The sequence below is a fragment of the Mustela nigripes genome, chromosome 3 (genome assembly GCF_022355385.1).
Source record: "Mustela nigripes isolate SB6536 chromosome 3, MUSNIG.SB6536, whole genome shotgun sequence".
In the NCBI taxonomy this organism is placed as follows: Eukaryota; Metazoa; Chordata; class Mammalia; order Carnivora; family Mustelidae; genus Mustela; species Mustela nigripes.
The window spans coordinates 41,138,322-41,154,196 of record NC_081559.1 but is presented as its reverse complement, the minus strand read 5'-3'; positions in this window follow the sequence as shown (position 1 = coordinate 41,154,196).

Here is a 15,875-nt window from a genome sequence, read left to right as displayed (position 1 = left end):
CAGGACCTCATCTCGACCCCATCCCCTCCCTAAGGCCCCACCATCAAGTACTATCACGCTGGGGGTTAGGCTGCAACAAATGAAAGTGGGGAGAAGGGACACAAACGTTCAGTCTGTCTGGAAAAGTGAGCCATCAAAGAGGCGAGCTGGCATGATCTGATTTTCTATTTATAAAAAGTATCAAGATCACTTTTTAAATGGGATTAATTTTCTATTTTCATGGTGTCTTACAAAATTTTGGAGAGTTTGCAAGTGGCTTTGCAACATTACTTTGATAAATGAATGAAGACCACAGAAGGTTGTACAGATCATTTAAAATGTCAGCCAAAGTCGCAACCACCATTAGTTAAATGCTTGTATTTTTTAAATTATTATTTCAAAAGTAAAAGCTTCCAAATTCCCCAGTGGGTTAATATCTGGTGGCAAGAGGTGCTTCAGACAATAATCCCAGACTGGCTGAACCTTTGAAGAGACAGGAGGGTCTCCGGTGTGTCTTAATGGTCACTTTCATTTTGACCTTCAAAGATAAGATCTCAGTAGACTGACATCCATGGAGGGAAGTTGTGCCTGAGAAGAAAGAGCCTTCCACTAGCTTCTGTGACCTTTCTGTGAGGCCATGGCACATGGGGACATTAGGAGCAGAATCTGCAGTAAAGCGGTGGGGTCACCTGGTGAGGGTCTAAGAGAAGCACCATAGGAACAGGTGACTGAGCTCCAAGGTGTTTAGAGAAGAAGAACCAGGATTCCACGTATTGGGTGCTCGATAGACCCTGCATCACAGTGAAGAGGTGACCATCAACCCTGTGTAGGGGGCCAGACCGGACAAGCACAGCTTAGGATGCTTCCTGGACATGGTGTCAAGTATGCAAAAAGCCCTGAGAGTGAAGGCTTCAGGTGCACTCCAAGGCTCCAATGACATTTAACAAACAATTACTAATGCAAATATAAAAGTTGCAAGCCTGAAAATGAAGGCCATGTCTGGAAAAATGCTCCAACACAGAACTGATTCAATCAATTCACAGGCATCAAGTTATCAAGGAAAAATGCCCTCGGAGCTGCTCTGCGGTCCTTCCAGCAGAATGGCTCCACTTGCAAACGTGATTTGAGTGCCAGCGAAGCAAGTGGGCCTGTAGTGCTTGTTCTGGTCACTTGGTGCCCAAGTGCAGGCCTCTTCCTTGGGGCTCCCCATTGGAATGGGGGCAGGTAGACGTCCCTGGGCTCCTCTGCTAGTTGAGGTTCTGCTGTTCCTACCCAAGGAGACCTCCGGTCTTGATCCTGCATTGATGGTGCAACCATGGCCCCATCGTACGCATGGCAGAAAGCTGTAGACACTTCTGGCCGCAAGAGGGCTGAGCTGTCTGCTGCCTCCCTCCTGATCATAGCCGCTTGTAAGTCCCAGTGCTGTAGGATGAGCTGACGCGTCCCAGGTTTGATTCCGGCCCTGCCTATTGATCAGGATGCATCTGTCCTCGGTTTTGTTGCAAAGAGGCCATCTTAGCCTGAAACCATTGGGTTGTGAGAGGCAGAATCCAATTCATGCAATTCAGGGGTTGAAACCCAATACCCACTGTGATGGGCAGGGGTGGGGCCCCCAGGAGGGGAATGGGTCACGGGGCAGAGCCCTTATGAGTGGGATTGGTGCCATTGTAAAACAGACCCCACAGAGCCCTCTGTCCCTTTCACCATCTGAGGATGCCACAGAGAAATACATCCTTCTATGAGGAGGAGAGTCCTCAATGGGTCCTGAATCGGGCAGCACCTTCATCTTGGGCTTCCTAGCCTCCAAAATGGTGAGAAACAGAGTTCTGCTGTCTATAAGCTCCCCCGTGAATGGTATTTTGTTATAGCAGCCTGAACAGACTGAGAAACCATTAAACATGTTCCTTATTCCCCCTCCCACCAGGCTCTGGCAATCACCAGTCTGTTTTCTACCTCTGGATTTACCTTGAATGGAAATTTCACATACACAGAATCACCTAAAGTGTGCTCTCTGTGACCGGCTTTTCTTAGCGTGGTGTTTTGAGCCTCCTCTACATGGGAGTATGTATCCAACTTTCTTCCTTTTTATGGCTGAATAATACTCCATTGTAGGGCTACCCCAGGGTGAAAACTTGAGCCGTTTCCACTTTCTGGCCATCGTGAATAATTCTGCTACAAACTTGTACTTAACTTGGGTTTGTGTTTTGGTTCTTTTGAGCTTAGAGTGGAATTGCTGACTATATTCATCCTACGTGCGACCCACTGAGGATCTAAAAGAATTTGTTTCCAGGGTACCTTGAGGGGTCTTTAGCACTTGCCATCTTGTGCCAACTTGTTTCCAAGCCTTCCAAATTCCTTGGCCAGAGCCCCTAATTGGCCCCCTGGGGGAGAGCTCCTCTCCTGGTCTGATCAACCTGTGGGGCGCGGTGTGAGGCTGGTTTTGATGGAGGCATAGGGTACCTGAGCAGCCCAGCAGCACCACTGCGGGATGCATTCTGTATGACGTGAAATTCAACAACAACAACAACAACAGATATCTTTAGCCCTTCAAGGAACACCCAGGAAATGCCAGTGGCTCTCAGAATCATCGGTCTTTAGTTCAAGGGAGATAGAAGTAATTTGTAAGTGCCTGCTTTGGTGACTTACCGTGTCACCCAATTATACATGATTGTTTCTAAAATACCACATAAAGTTGTAATATTACCATCATAATCCAGTAGAGTGACCATTTTCCAAATCCTCCCAAATGAACAAGGCAAAATGCTCAGCAATTTTCTGGGAAATTGCTTTCTGCATTGTATGCTTGTAAATAGGGAACATTAATAATGCAAGCCTGAGGCCCCACATACACTGCACAGGGTGAGAGCCTCATCTTCTATTGCAGCTGGGAGTAATGAATAATTGCAATGAATAATTAATTTTGCTGATACCAAAGGTATATTCTGTTATTAAAATACACTGACATTTTCATTTGTGACAGGCGCCCACTGTCTGCTGGAATAATAAAGATCAAATTGCTTTTCCTCAGAAAAAAAAAAAAAAAGCAGGATTCCCACACATGTCAGAGTGAAAAAAAAATATGAGCTGCTTTACACAGTGACTCAGTGGTAATTATTTTTAAATATGTGGTTTTGAATAGGTAGTTCGATCTGGAGTTAAAATCTCATTGTTTCAGATGGAAAGGGCTCAGTCATTTGCCTCAGATGCTGAGGGAAAAAAATCCTCAAAAATCTTCATATTCTTGGGCACCTCCATGGCTCAGTGAGTTAAAGCCTCTGCCTTTGACTCAGGTCATGATTCCAGGGTCCTGGGATAGAGCCCCACATTGGGCTCTCTGCTCAGCAGGGAGCCTGCTCCCCCTCCCCCCACAACTCCGCCTGCCTCTCTGCCTACTTGTGATCTCTGTCTGTCAAATAAATAAATAAAAGCTTTAAAAAAAAAAGTCTTCATGTTCTTTAAAGCAGCAGTTTGTTTTCACCTTATTAGATAAGAAATTACAATTTGCTCATATCGCGCGCAAAAAATAACTATCTTCTAAAAACGCTTCATAACTTAAAGGTCAACCACAAGTATGCAATGGTGCATCTTTTTGTGAATAAATATTAAAGAAAGAGATTTCCCCAGGGCATTATGAGCTCTCTGCAAAATATGATTCAAAGCATTATGTTTTATAGAAAGCCATTTCTGCTCTATCTTAACTCTTTAAGTTATTTCCAGTTTTTTCTCTTATGATAAATATTACGGGCATGACTGTCTTGTGCATAAAACTTTGCATTTAGAAATCATTTCTCTGGTTAGATTTCTAGAACAGAATTAGAAATTCCAAGGGCATGGGCATGTCTAATGCTGAATTAGAGTCAAGGAATGTTGGAACAATTTAGGGCCTGACCAACAGTGTTAGACAGTGTTCATTTCAACAAACTCTCACGATTGTTTGGCATTTTCCATTCTTAAAAATTACTTATAGCTGAGTACATAGAATTATACTTTGTTGCCATTGATCTGATTGTTTATAATTGTACATTATTCTTATTTAAGCCATTAGTTATTAATAAATTAGGCATTTGTCCAAATATTTATTAGTCACTTGTATATCATAATCTGTGTGTATTTGACCTTGCATTGGCCCATTACTTGAAGTTTGAGTGTCCTTCTATTCACACATATGAGAAATTTAAATATTAATGATATCTTTCATATTTGTTTGAAATATTGTGTGAAATCAGATGTCTTTCAGTCCTGTCTGGTGAGCCCTGACACATGTTATTTAAATTTTGGTGGATTCCCCTCATTTATTACTGTCTTTGAAATAAATGCTAGTGCTCAAACTTGAAAATCCCGAGACAGTCATGGGTTTGAGAAATATATTTAGTGTGCACTTCTAAACTGTTCACACGTGGACTTTGTAAACATGTATTTCTTTAGCCTAATGGGAATTTATTTTTCAGTATGTTGTTAGATCTGTCGTAAGTTGCTCTTTTCATACATTATTATTAGCTGTTGGATGAATGAAGGTTCCACATCTACCTGATTTATGATTCCTTCTTCCTAAGAGATTGCATGTTCTTACATAGTCCGTATGATTTGCGAGCTCTCCTGTACTGGGTTCACTTGCTTGTGCGTGGCAGGCTGAGCTTACGCCTTTGCCTTGACCAGAGCTTTGGACTGGAAAGAGAAAGCAGCCCTTCACGTTGGGGAGCTGGTGGGGCCCATGCAGCCAGGCCTTGGGGTTCCCCAGGGTGGGGAACATCGACTCCAGACAGGGCCACGCAGTGAGCATGATGGAGAGAGACCAGGACCACTCCACTGGCCTGTTGGAACCCAGACAACAAGGAGAACATCCTCCAAACCACAAACATGGCGAACATCCCCCTTCCCAGCGAGCAGGAGGGACCGCCCTCTCTCTACGGCTTACTGCTCGGCTCACTAGTGCGTGGAGCGTCCCCACACTTTTATTCTAACAGCCAGTCACAGAAACGTCCCCACTTCCTGACGACACTCAGCTCAGCTCAGAGAATGTAGCTGGGAAATCTTGGATTAAATCTGGGAGGGACCGTGTCTTTGGGGATAAATGCCCTGTTTTTCTTATTTCTGGAGCCCCTCCCGTGCTGGCTCCTGGCGGAGGGTTCAGGGCGCCCCCTGGTGGTGGGGAAAGGTTCTTGGCTCCCACCCCAAGATCGGGTGGGTCCCCAGTCCTCTGGGATAAGTATGTGGTTGCCCCATGCCTTGGTGCTCTGCGGATTTCTGGGGTGGATGTGCTCGTGTTCCATCTGCTCGTCAGGACCCCGTCTTGTCTGTGTGTCTCTCCTTGGCCCTTGAAGACCTATTGGCACCTCCTAGTCTTTGCCTTATCCCCAGTCCGAGGATGCCGCTGGAATCTCGTTCAGCCCACCCTTCTGCAGATTTGCTGGCCTCTGCTCTGTGTCCCGGTAACAGAGGCTTGAGCGCAAACCTAGTGAGATCTTTCTGATATGGCCCCTCTGCCTTCTGAAGTATGTTGAGTGGCCCTTGTTATCACTAGCCCCCCAGAGCCCCCCAAAAGGGTCAGAGCCAGGACCCTTCTGCCCTTGATGCCTCCCTAACCTTATCTAACACACATTCCCCTCTCGGTCAAGTCTGGAAAGAGAAATCAGAACTGCGTCGAAACCTAAATCCCTCCCACCTGTGCTTTCCCATGAGCCCCCGGCAGGAAAATGGTGGGTGGGGGGTGGGCTCTCCTTTACTGGACAGTCCATGGCCCGGCCCTGCCTGGCTCCAGAAAGGGGTGCTAATCCTCTCTCTCAATCTTGCCTGGCTGTGGGGACAGCTATGGCCTTGAGAAATCCTCTCTTGAAGTTCAGGAGCTGAAATTACTCTCTTTTCTTTGGATTTCCCCTGTTTTCCTGTTAATTCCAACCCTATGTGAGCCTCTCTGAAAGCCAGGCAGCAGGGTGTCGTGCTTGAGGACACCACATGGTGCTCAAGCCACTTCTTCCATTGAGCTCATCCTTTTGTCCCTGTAGTGGGGAGGGTCTACTGCAGGGTCAGGGTGATGGCCTTCCACCCAAAACATCTCAATGTGGAAGCAAGGTATTAAGATTGTGTTAAAGGGAAGAGTGAATGAAATTAGCTGTTTTTCTTCTTTTTCAGTATGGGAAGTTTTATTTTCCCGATCCACCTGAGACCCACTCTCTGTAACCCTTAACGTAGAAATTCTGTATAAACTTGGTAACCAAGGACCTGTGGGAGCATATGGTAATCAGCCTCTGACGGTCTGACTGGAGCCTCTCCCCCATCCCACGCACACAGCTGAGGGTCCCTGAGCTTCAGTGGACAGGACCTGCCCGCCCACGGCTTTCCACGGCTTCTCTGCCCGTGAGGTTGCAAGTCCGAGCTCAGGAAGCCCAGAAGTTCTGAGGAATCTAAAGCCCTTAGGACAAATACGAGACAGCTTGGGATAAATATCCAGCTTTCCTTCCCATGGGAGGAGCAACCCGGAAGGACATTCCACAGGATAATGCCGGGCTCCTCCACAGCTGTCCATGGAGGGACGCCTACATCAATGCGCCCTTTAGTGGGCTTCCTGCCTTCTCTGTCTCACTGTCCCCTTTTCCTCTCTCAGGCTTTGTAGCATGACCCCCTTACCCTTCTGAGTAGGTTTTCTTTAAATATGTGTGTGTGTGTGTGTACATGTGTGTATATATACACATGTATATATATATATATATATATATATATATATATATATATATATGTATTTGTAATCTCTATGCCTAATGTGGGGCTCGAATTCACAACACCAAGATCAAGAATCACATGATCCAGAGACTGAGCCAGCCAGGGGTCCCCTGAGTAACCTGAACTCAAGTCTGGGTCAGCCCTTGGGGGATCCCCAACTAAGGACTAAGAGGGGCCGACTGGTACCTGCTGACACAGAATGAGAAACCAACAGGAGCTCCTAGGGGACAGAGGGCAGTGGTTTCTTTTCCTGGGGTAGGGGACAGGAAGGCTGACTCAGAACCCCATTCTCCTGTAAAAAGCCGAACACATGAAGTAGAAGGTGTACAATGGCAGTGCCTGACCTGGAACAGAGAGCAGACCCACATGCTCCTCTCCATGGCGCCCCCTACTGGGAACACACGCAGCTGCTTTTGTCCGACCCACTGCTCTGCCTCTGGGCTCAGGAGCCCCAGGAGAGGACACCTTGAGCCCAGAGGTGGTGGGACCCTGACTTGGCACAGCAACTGTGTGCTCTGCCTGTTGTCTTTCAGGTTATGATTCTCACTCAGAACACCAGTGGGGCTTTGGGGGGCCACTGGGGTGTGGAATATCCCTAAACAGCATCTTATATGTAAGTACACTACAACACAAGACTCTTTTAAGAAAACAGAGAAGTTTGGGTTGCATGGGTGTCTCAGTCAGCGAAGTGTCTGCCTTCAGCTCAGGTCATGATCCTGTCCCCTGTTCTTATTTCTTATTCTTATTGTGGGATCTTATTGTGGGATCGAGTCCCACATTGGGCTCCCTGTTCGGCAGGCAGCCAGCTTCTCCCTCTGCCTGCCGCTCCCTCTGCGTGTGCACTCGCGTACTCTCTCTCTCACTCTCTCTCTCTCTCTGAAAAATAAATAAATGAATAAATAAATAAGTAAAAAAAAAATCTTAGAAAGGAAGGAAGGAAGGAAACAGGGAAGTTTCGATCTATGCAAAATATTTTTCTTCTAAGTCCCGGGTCTTCACCTCTTTAGAAAGCTATTTCCCCACTGCTTTATCATGAACTGAAAGATCCTGGTAGGAGATATTCTTGAGATGAAATCCACCCATCTAACAGCTTTCACTTATGCTCCTTTTATGCTACTTTCACTGAATTCTGAATCTGGTCCACTCTGACCTTCAGAACCTCTTCAGCCTATGTCTACTCTGGCAGGTGTCTCTGGCATCTCTCAGAAACCTGGGGCTGTCGAGTGAAACGAAAGCTTCTCTTGGGACTACTCTAGAGGGAAGGACTGTGGGAGGCTTTGTCCTTTCCACCTCCAGGGTGGTGTGTGTGTGTGTCTGTACTGGGTGTGTATTGCATGTGTGATTTGTGGTATGTGTGTGTAGGTTTTGTGCAGTGTGCATATATGATGTCTGTGTCTGTGTGTATCTGTGTGATGTGTGTGTGTAGTGTGTTTATGTGGTATGTGTATCTGTGTGTGGTATATGTGTGTCTGTGTGGTATGTGTGTATATGTGTGTGTGTGGGTCTGTGTCTTTGTGGGGTGTGTGCTGCATGTGTGTATTGTGGTGTGAGGGTACGTTTTGTGTATTGTGTATATATGATGTATGTGTTTGTGTATTGTGATGTGTGTGTATTTATGTGATGTGTGTGTGTGTGTGTTTGTGTGTGTGTGATATATGTGTGTATGTGTATGTAATAAGCTTCAGTGTGTCCAGAATTCTGGGCAGCCAAATCTGTTGTTAGCAGGAACTGCGCTTATGGGGAGTCAACTTGAATACCCTTGGAGTCCAGGGACAGGTGGGACATTTCTTTTACTGTTTCTACCTCCTCACCTTGGGGCCCACCCAGGGTCGCCCTCTGACAGGAACCGGGAACCCTCTCTGGCTTGGTGGACCATCACCTTCTCCCCTTGTCCTTCACCCTCCTGGTTCCCACCACCCCCACTCCTTGGGGGTCAGGATGCAAGTCCCGTCAGTGTGTGATCCAGCCTGCCCCTCTGCATTCCCTGGGACCCTCATCATGTGCAGGGTGCCACATCCCAGAACCGGCGGTTCCACTCCACGGACACGGGCCTCTTCTTGGTTACTCATCCCTTAGCTGTGCTAAGGGTGGTCATCCTCCAACCCTGTGTCACACACATATGTCTGTACAAATATACTAGCAAACTCAGGCTTCTGGCCTCACAGAACCAAATGTGGGTCTCTGATCCATGCTGGTCTCCCAGGATGGCCCCCGCTCCTAAGAGGTGGCAAATGCCATGTGGGAGTTGTGGCCCTCAGTGTGCCAGTCGGGTAGGTTACCTGGATCCTGGTGGTCTTGGGGAAGCCTCAGCTCCCATCCTGGAAGGAGATGAGGCGACCATCCGTTTCTGAGAGAATTGTCCTTCCTTCCAGCATGAGGCACAAACTTCCCTTGACCTAGGTGTGCCCTGGGCCTCACATCTGAGCATGGTCCTGGGAAGCAGCTGTCTTTAGTCTCCAGCTGCTGCATGAGTTGGGTTCCTACCTGAGTGTCCAGCAATCCCCTCTCTCTCCTCTTCATTGTGGGGTCTCCAAACCTTGACTTGCCGGTGGTGATAAAGGTCCAGGGTCAATGTCTTCTCTAGAACCCCAGATGCCTGGACCCCTCTGAGGTGGCATCACACCACCGGTTCTCCAAACTTCTACAGTTTGCAGGAAATGGTCAGCTTGGCTACAAGCTAAGCAGACAAGTGGAAAGTTGCATCTGTCTAAACATGGCTGCCTTAGAAAGCTTTCTGCTCAGGAGATTTTCTTTGATTTGCTCTTCACTCCATCCTCTGACAACATTCCTCCTGAGTGTAGGAACGCATCACACATTAAAGGAACTGTCAGTTTGATGAGGTATCTGGCTGCCTTTGTCTTGATACCCAAAGCTGGTGTTACAAAAGCTGCCTTTTCCTCTCCGAGAACAAGGATTCCAGCTTTGTTGTTTGAGATTTCCCAACTTTGCTTTAAGGGGCCTTATAGAAAACTCTCTGTGCCCCAAATCCCTTCCAGGAATTTTTCTGGAAACCAAACAACTAAAGTCAGTGAGAACATACACTGAAAAAGCTTCTTCATTTCTTCTGCCAACCATCCTTGATATGTCTGGAGAGTATAGGATATTCTGTAGGAATCATTGAAACGACATGTCATCTCACTGCACTGACATTTCTGAAATCAGCAATGACTTTTCTGAGTCTAGAGCCATTGCTTCAAAATGGTTTGGCTCTGATCTGGGGTTCAGTAACTACCCCAGTGTATGGCCATGTAAAGCCTGACTGTTAGCAGGTTCTGGTCCCAACTCAGGTGTGCAGGAAATATAGCTATTTTATTCTCTATCTCCATAGCAATTTCTGTTTGACCCTTGGTTCCACTGGAGTGAAGAAAGCAACGTCTACTTGTCTACTTTCCCCCATATAGAATGTACGTCATTGGAGAATTACATGTTACTGAGCCTTCTGGTGGGGTGGAGGACAGGGCTGTCTAGATTCTGGCCATTGGCTCCTATAGGCGTGTCCTTGGACACTGAAATGCACAAAGCTGAGAATGCTAGGAGCTGGCCTGATGGTCACAGGTGGGCCTGAGTGTTCTGTTAAACATGATTTCCCTGGGCATCAACGTTATACATAAGTCATTCTGTGACCAGCTGACAAGCCTGCTCCATAATCATTTTTGGACCCAGGCAAAACATGGCTATTGTCTAAAGCACAAAAACAAGCAAACATCCCCGTGATGGCTGACAGGGCTGACCACTGCCCCTTTGCCAGTTTGAGCCTGGCTTCACTCCCTCCTCCTTCTGCAGAGACATCCACCCATGGAATTGTCCTGCTTCTTGAGAGCGTCCAATCTGAATCAAAGTCCCACTTCCTTGAGCCCTCAAGCCCAGATTTCAAAATCAGTCCTTTCTAACACTCTTCTTGAGGTGCCCCACGGTTCCCCTTTATGATACCATGTGCCCATAAACCCAACCACGTTCAACTACAAGTGTGTGGCTGATGGTTTGGCGGGGGAGCACAGATGCTGCTGTTGAGAGCTACATGTTTACCTACCTGGCTGCCTCAAGGACACTCAGTATCTCATAGCAAGGCAGATACATCCAAGACTGGTGAAGCTCTGTCTGTCCTGAACTCCCAGCCAACACTCAGCAGTGCAATGCCCTCAAGGTCCACCCATGTTGCTGCAAATGGCGGGGTTTCCTTCTTTCTCTTGGCTGAACAGTGTTCCTGGGCGCACACGCTCATGCTGCATCTTCCTTATCCATCCGTCTCTTGATAGACACTTAAGTTGTTTCTTGCTATTGCGAATCACGCTGCCATGAACATGGGTGTGCAGCTTTCTCTTTGAACTCCTGTGAGAAAGCCTGACTTTCTCAAGAGATGCTCATATCTCTAAATGGATTAGAAATGATGTCCAATAAACACAGACCTTTGGGTGTGCAGATAGTCTGCCCACAGGTTTTGAAAGAGAGGGGGAAAAAATCGCAAGAACATCTAAAATGTCTTTTAAGAGATAGCAGTGGGACAGAAAATACAATGAAAGGAAATTGGCTGTGGGCATATACATATTTGTGACTTAAAGTATGAGTAGATTGCTGAAATCACACGCCAGAGAAAGATGGGGAGATATCACAAGCCAGGGAATTCTGTTATGTGCCCAAACAAAAGGACACTTTGCACAAGTTCTATGGATTGTAAGTGATGTGTTGGGAGCACTTACTAGCATTCTAGATGTTCAGCAAAAAGGGTGTGCTGTGATTTTGTGCAGCTATGTAGAGCTTGAAGGGGGCCGGTGAGGGAGCGTGGTGATAATGGTCTTGGGGAAAATGGCATAGATATTAGCTGGGAGAGGTTTAAATTGTCATCTTAGTGAGAAAGGGGAGTGAGGTGTTTATTCGTATAATGTTTTTAGATCAGCTGTGAAAGAGATTAATGATCGTTCAAGCTCTTCTTCCCTCACATCCACCACTGGCTAAGGATCTCATTAGGAAAAGCCTAGGCATTTGAGAATTGTAAAGGGCTCTCCTTTCATCTGGTGCTTCTCTGTCTCTCTGAACTCCAAGGTAACAAAGTAAGTCAAAGTGTGTCTCCCCCTGACCAAATCCCAGTGCCTCACAGAAGCATGTGTTAGGCTCTAGAAAAGTGTCCATTTTTTTTCTCTCTGTTTGCCTGAAACACACAGCATTTATTCTTGCTGTCCTACTGAGAATTCTCAGTGTTTAACAAAGACCCAGGGAACATTTATCACAGTTTTTAAAAACCCAACTATGTTTTTGCAAAATAAGTTTAAATGAGTCATAATTCATGTGGTAGCCTTTGTAATTGATCCCTGGTCATGAGATCAGTGTCTCCGGCTAGAAAAATAAACATTTCAGCTGCCATCAGCAGGGAGCAGGAAGCCATTAGCCTGTCACAGTGTCCTAGTTCCTCGACATCGGCTTGAAATTAATGGTAAATTGCACTGAAATACCAACAGGAATGCTTATGTCATGTTCAGTAGTTTCTTAAGCATCCCAAAGCCTATGCAGCTTTATCTGTTGATGTGACGTTGAAGTCCACAGTTGGCTGGTGCACTTCTAAGGGCAAGTCTCAGCTCCCCCAGCTAATAGCACCAGAGAAAAGTCCAAAGGGACCGTGTCCAGAGCATCTTGACAGGAAACCTCCCTTCGTCCGAGCCCCTCTGTGGTCTTACACACCCTCCATGTCTGAATATACTGGAACTCAGCTGGCCTCAAAGCCCACCTGTGATCTCACCTTGCAGAACGCTCACCTGTCACCTGCCACGTAAGGACACGTAGAAATCCCGAGCACGGGGAGGATGAGTCCCTGCGCGCCTCCAGTCATCGAAGACAGTGCCAAACAGCACAGCAGCCCTGACACGAATTCTGACATTCAAATAACTCCTTTCGAGACTTGCTGACTCCTGGGTAAGTTACTCAAGCTGGAATTTTCTTTTCCTTCTGTGGCCCCAGTTTCCCTGCTGCCCAAATGCAGGGGTGGTCTGACTGCCAGTTCTGGCAGGTGACACAGCAGGTGACAAGGCATTTTTTAATACTTCAGTAAACAGGGCCCTCAGGGTGGGTTTGAAGCCAGGTTTTCATTTCACAGTGAATACAAGTCCACAGAACTGCCCCTCTTCTTTTTTTTTTTTTTTTTTTTAAGTACTTATTATTTTTTGCAATGTGAATGTCATGGGAGATCAACATTGAAAATGTATGTATATTGAAAAGAAATTAACCCCTTACCACCCTACCAAGCAGAGACAATCATGGTTAATAGTTTGGGGAGTTTTATAAAATATTTTTTCAGTGCTGGTTTTTGGGATTGTTATTTTGCCCATATTTTAAAGACAGGATCACAGAGCCTAGGTATGTTCCCCCATTATGCCCCTGCTGGTGTCTCCTTGACTGTGTATTTTAACTCACCGAGGCCTGGCTCTTAATCAGTAAAATGAGGATAAAAATGCTATCTATCTTAAAATCTCTTTAAGAAGATGGAAACTCAAAAGATCATTGTAAGGATTAAATATATATATTGTACAATAACACATAATTATGTATTTATTGCACTTCACACAGAACACACTTGATCAAAGTGAGCTCCTTCGTGATTCTGACTATAAAAATACCGAGACTTTCCACTTGACATTCTCACATAAGCATTTTGTTATCATATGACACACTTAAATACTATTTTAACAGTTACAAGTTATTCTGTATGTATTTTGTTCTTAATTCATTTGATAAATCTTTATTGAATATCTAGCCATGCCCTGAGCTGGTGGTGAGGGTGAAAGATAAATAAGAAGCATTCTGTCTTGAAGAAGTCCCAGGCTCAGGGAAACAGGTAGTCATGGTGCACTATGGTTGAGAACCGTAGCTTTCTGCAGGAAATGAACATAATGTGCATATGGTGTTGGTGGTTTACTTTATTTCAGTTTTTCCATTATTAAAAAGATACGTCCATTGACAGATGAGTGGATAAAGAAGATGTGGTATAGACACACAATGGAATATTACTCAACCATAAAAAGGATGGAGTCTTACCATTTACATTGACATGGATAGAACTGGAGGGTATCATGCTGAGTGAAATAAGTCAATCAGAAAAAGACAATGATCATATGATTTCATTCATATGTGGAATGTAAGAAATGGCGCAGAGATCATAGGGAAGGTGGGAAAGCTGAGTGGGAAATCACAGAGGGAGACAAACAATGAGAGACTCTTAACTATAGGAAACAAACTTAAGGTTGCTGAAAAGATGGTGAGTAGGGCGATGGGGTAACTGGGTGATGGGCATTAAGGAGGGCACATGAGGTGATGAGCACTGGGTGTTATATGCAACTGATGAATCACTGACCACTACATCTGAAAGTAATGATGGTTAATCATTAATTAATTCATGGCTATTCTCTGGCTAATTGAATTGAAATAAAACAGATAATAAAAAATAATTTAAAACTTTTTTAAAAAGATTGTTAAACATCATTAAAATTAACATTTGGGGCATAAATGCTTTCTGTAATGTTGATTTTTCTTCTTGATGATAATTTACCCAAAGTGGAAATGATTGCTTGTCATTTGCCGAGGCCATGGGTAAGGGCTTGGTGGAGCTTTGCACAGCATCACACAACAACAACAAAACAATTCTGAAAACAATTTCAATGTTGTTTAATTTTTCATCTCTTTGATTACCCGGCACCTTGTGACTCTCTCTCCATATTTGTTCATCATCTCTACTTCCCTTTTTGTGAGTTATCTATTAACATAATTAGCATACTTACCTCTGGGGTTTCCACTGTTCTTCTTACTGATATTTATGAACTCAGAGTGTATGAAAATGTTAGCTCTTTGATTCTTACACATCTTGCCTGTATTGTTTCCTAATTTGTTGTCTTTTTTTTTTTTTTTTGACACAGAGAGAGATCACAAGTAGGCAGAGAGGCAGGCGGGGGGTGGGGGAGGAAGCAGGCTCCCCGCTGAGCAGAAAGCCCGATGTGGGGCTCGATCCCAGGACCCTGAGATCATGACGTGAGCGCAGGGCAGAGGCTTAACCCACTGAGCCACCCAGGCACCCCTGTTGTCTGTTTTTTAATTTTAATAACTCGTGCTTTTCTGGAATGCATCAGGATGATAGGAACAGCAATAAAAGCATATATTCTGGACCCACCTCTTCCACTAATCCAGGACCATCTGAGTATTGGGTGCAGCCTTCTGTTCAGGTTGCTGTGTGGGTTCTGGACTCTTGGGTCCTACACATGGGAAAAAGATTCCATCCTCCCTGTGGGTGCTCTATATGGTATTATGTGGCCTATTTAGTCTGAAAAGAGGGCCAGACATCTGTATTTTGAGAAAGCTCTGAAGATGCCCCATTCTTAATCAAGAACTTAATGGGCTAGAGCTTGAAGCTGAACAGAATATAAGAAAATTCAACATAGATAATTTCAGATCCTGCGTTGAACAAGAAACCCAACAGTACAGCAAAGGTATGGAATCCATGACTTGGCTGCTGCTACATGGAAATGCAGTTGGTGTTTTGGCTGAGAGGAAGCTCAAGAGGGGTTTGCTGAGCAATGTGGCTGCCAACACTAGTGATCTGATGTCGCGCTGACGGACAGTGCTGATGGCTCTACATGACAGACTTATTAACACCTTAATTAATAACCACAGAGAGAAGCCTCCAGGTGCCCAATTTTGGCTTAATAGAAGGAAAAAAACCAGACATTTCTTTGCAATCTGAGCCAATAGAAGATGGAATGGCCTACCTCAGGAGGTAATGAGTTCCCATTATTGAAGTTGCTCAATTGGAAGCTGTTGGACATTGGAATGATGACATCACTTGGAATGATGACATCACTTGGAATGATAAGACCATGGGACACACCAGGATGAATCTTGAGCCAGTTCATCTACTTCTTACAACATTACTGACCCCACTGCAAAAGGAAATGAGTGTGGCTGAGGAAACTTTCTTTGTTTTCTTATGTAGGATTCATTAACTAATTCTTCCATAATACATTCAAGTGTTATATCTGGGATCAGTGTCAAGCTCATTGAGCTAGAGTTCGCAAAAACTTGTCTTAATCATCTTTTGGGAGAAACAAAATGACAGTTACTCATTGGCAGTTCCATTTACCCCTGGTCTCTGCTACAGCTCTTACTCCACAGTCCATCCAAAGCCCTCCATCAATCCCATGTAC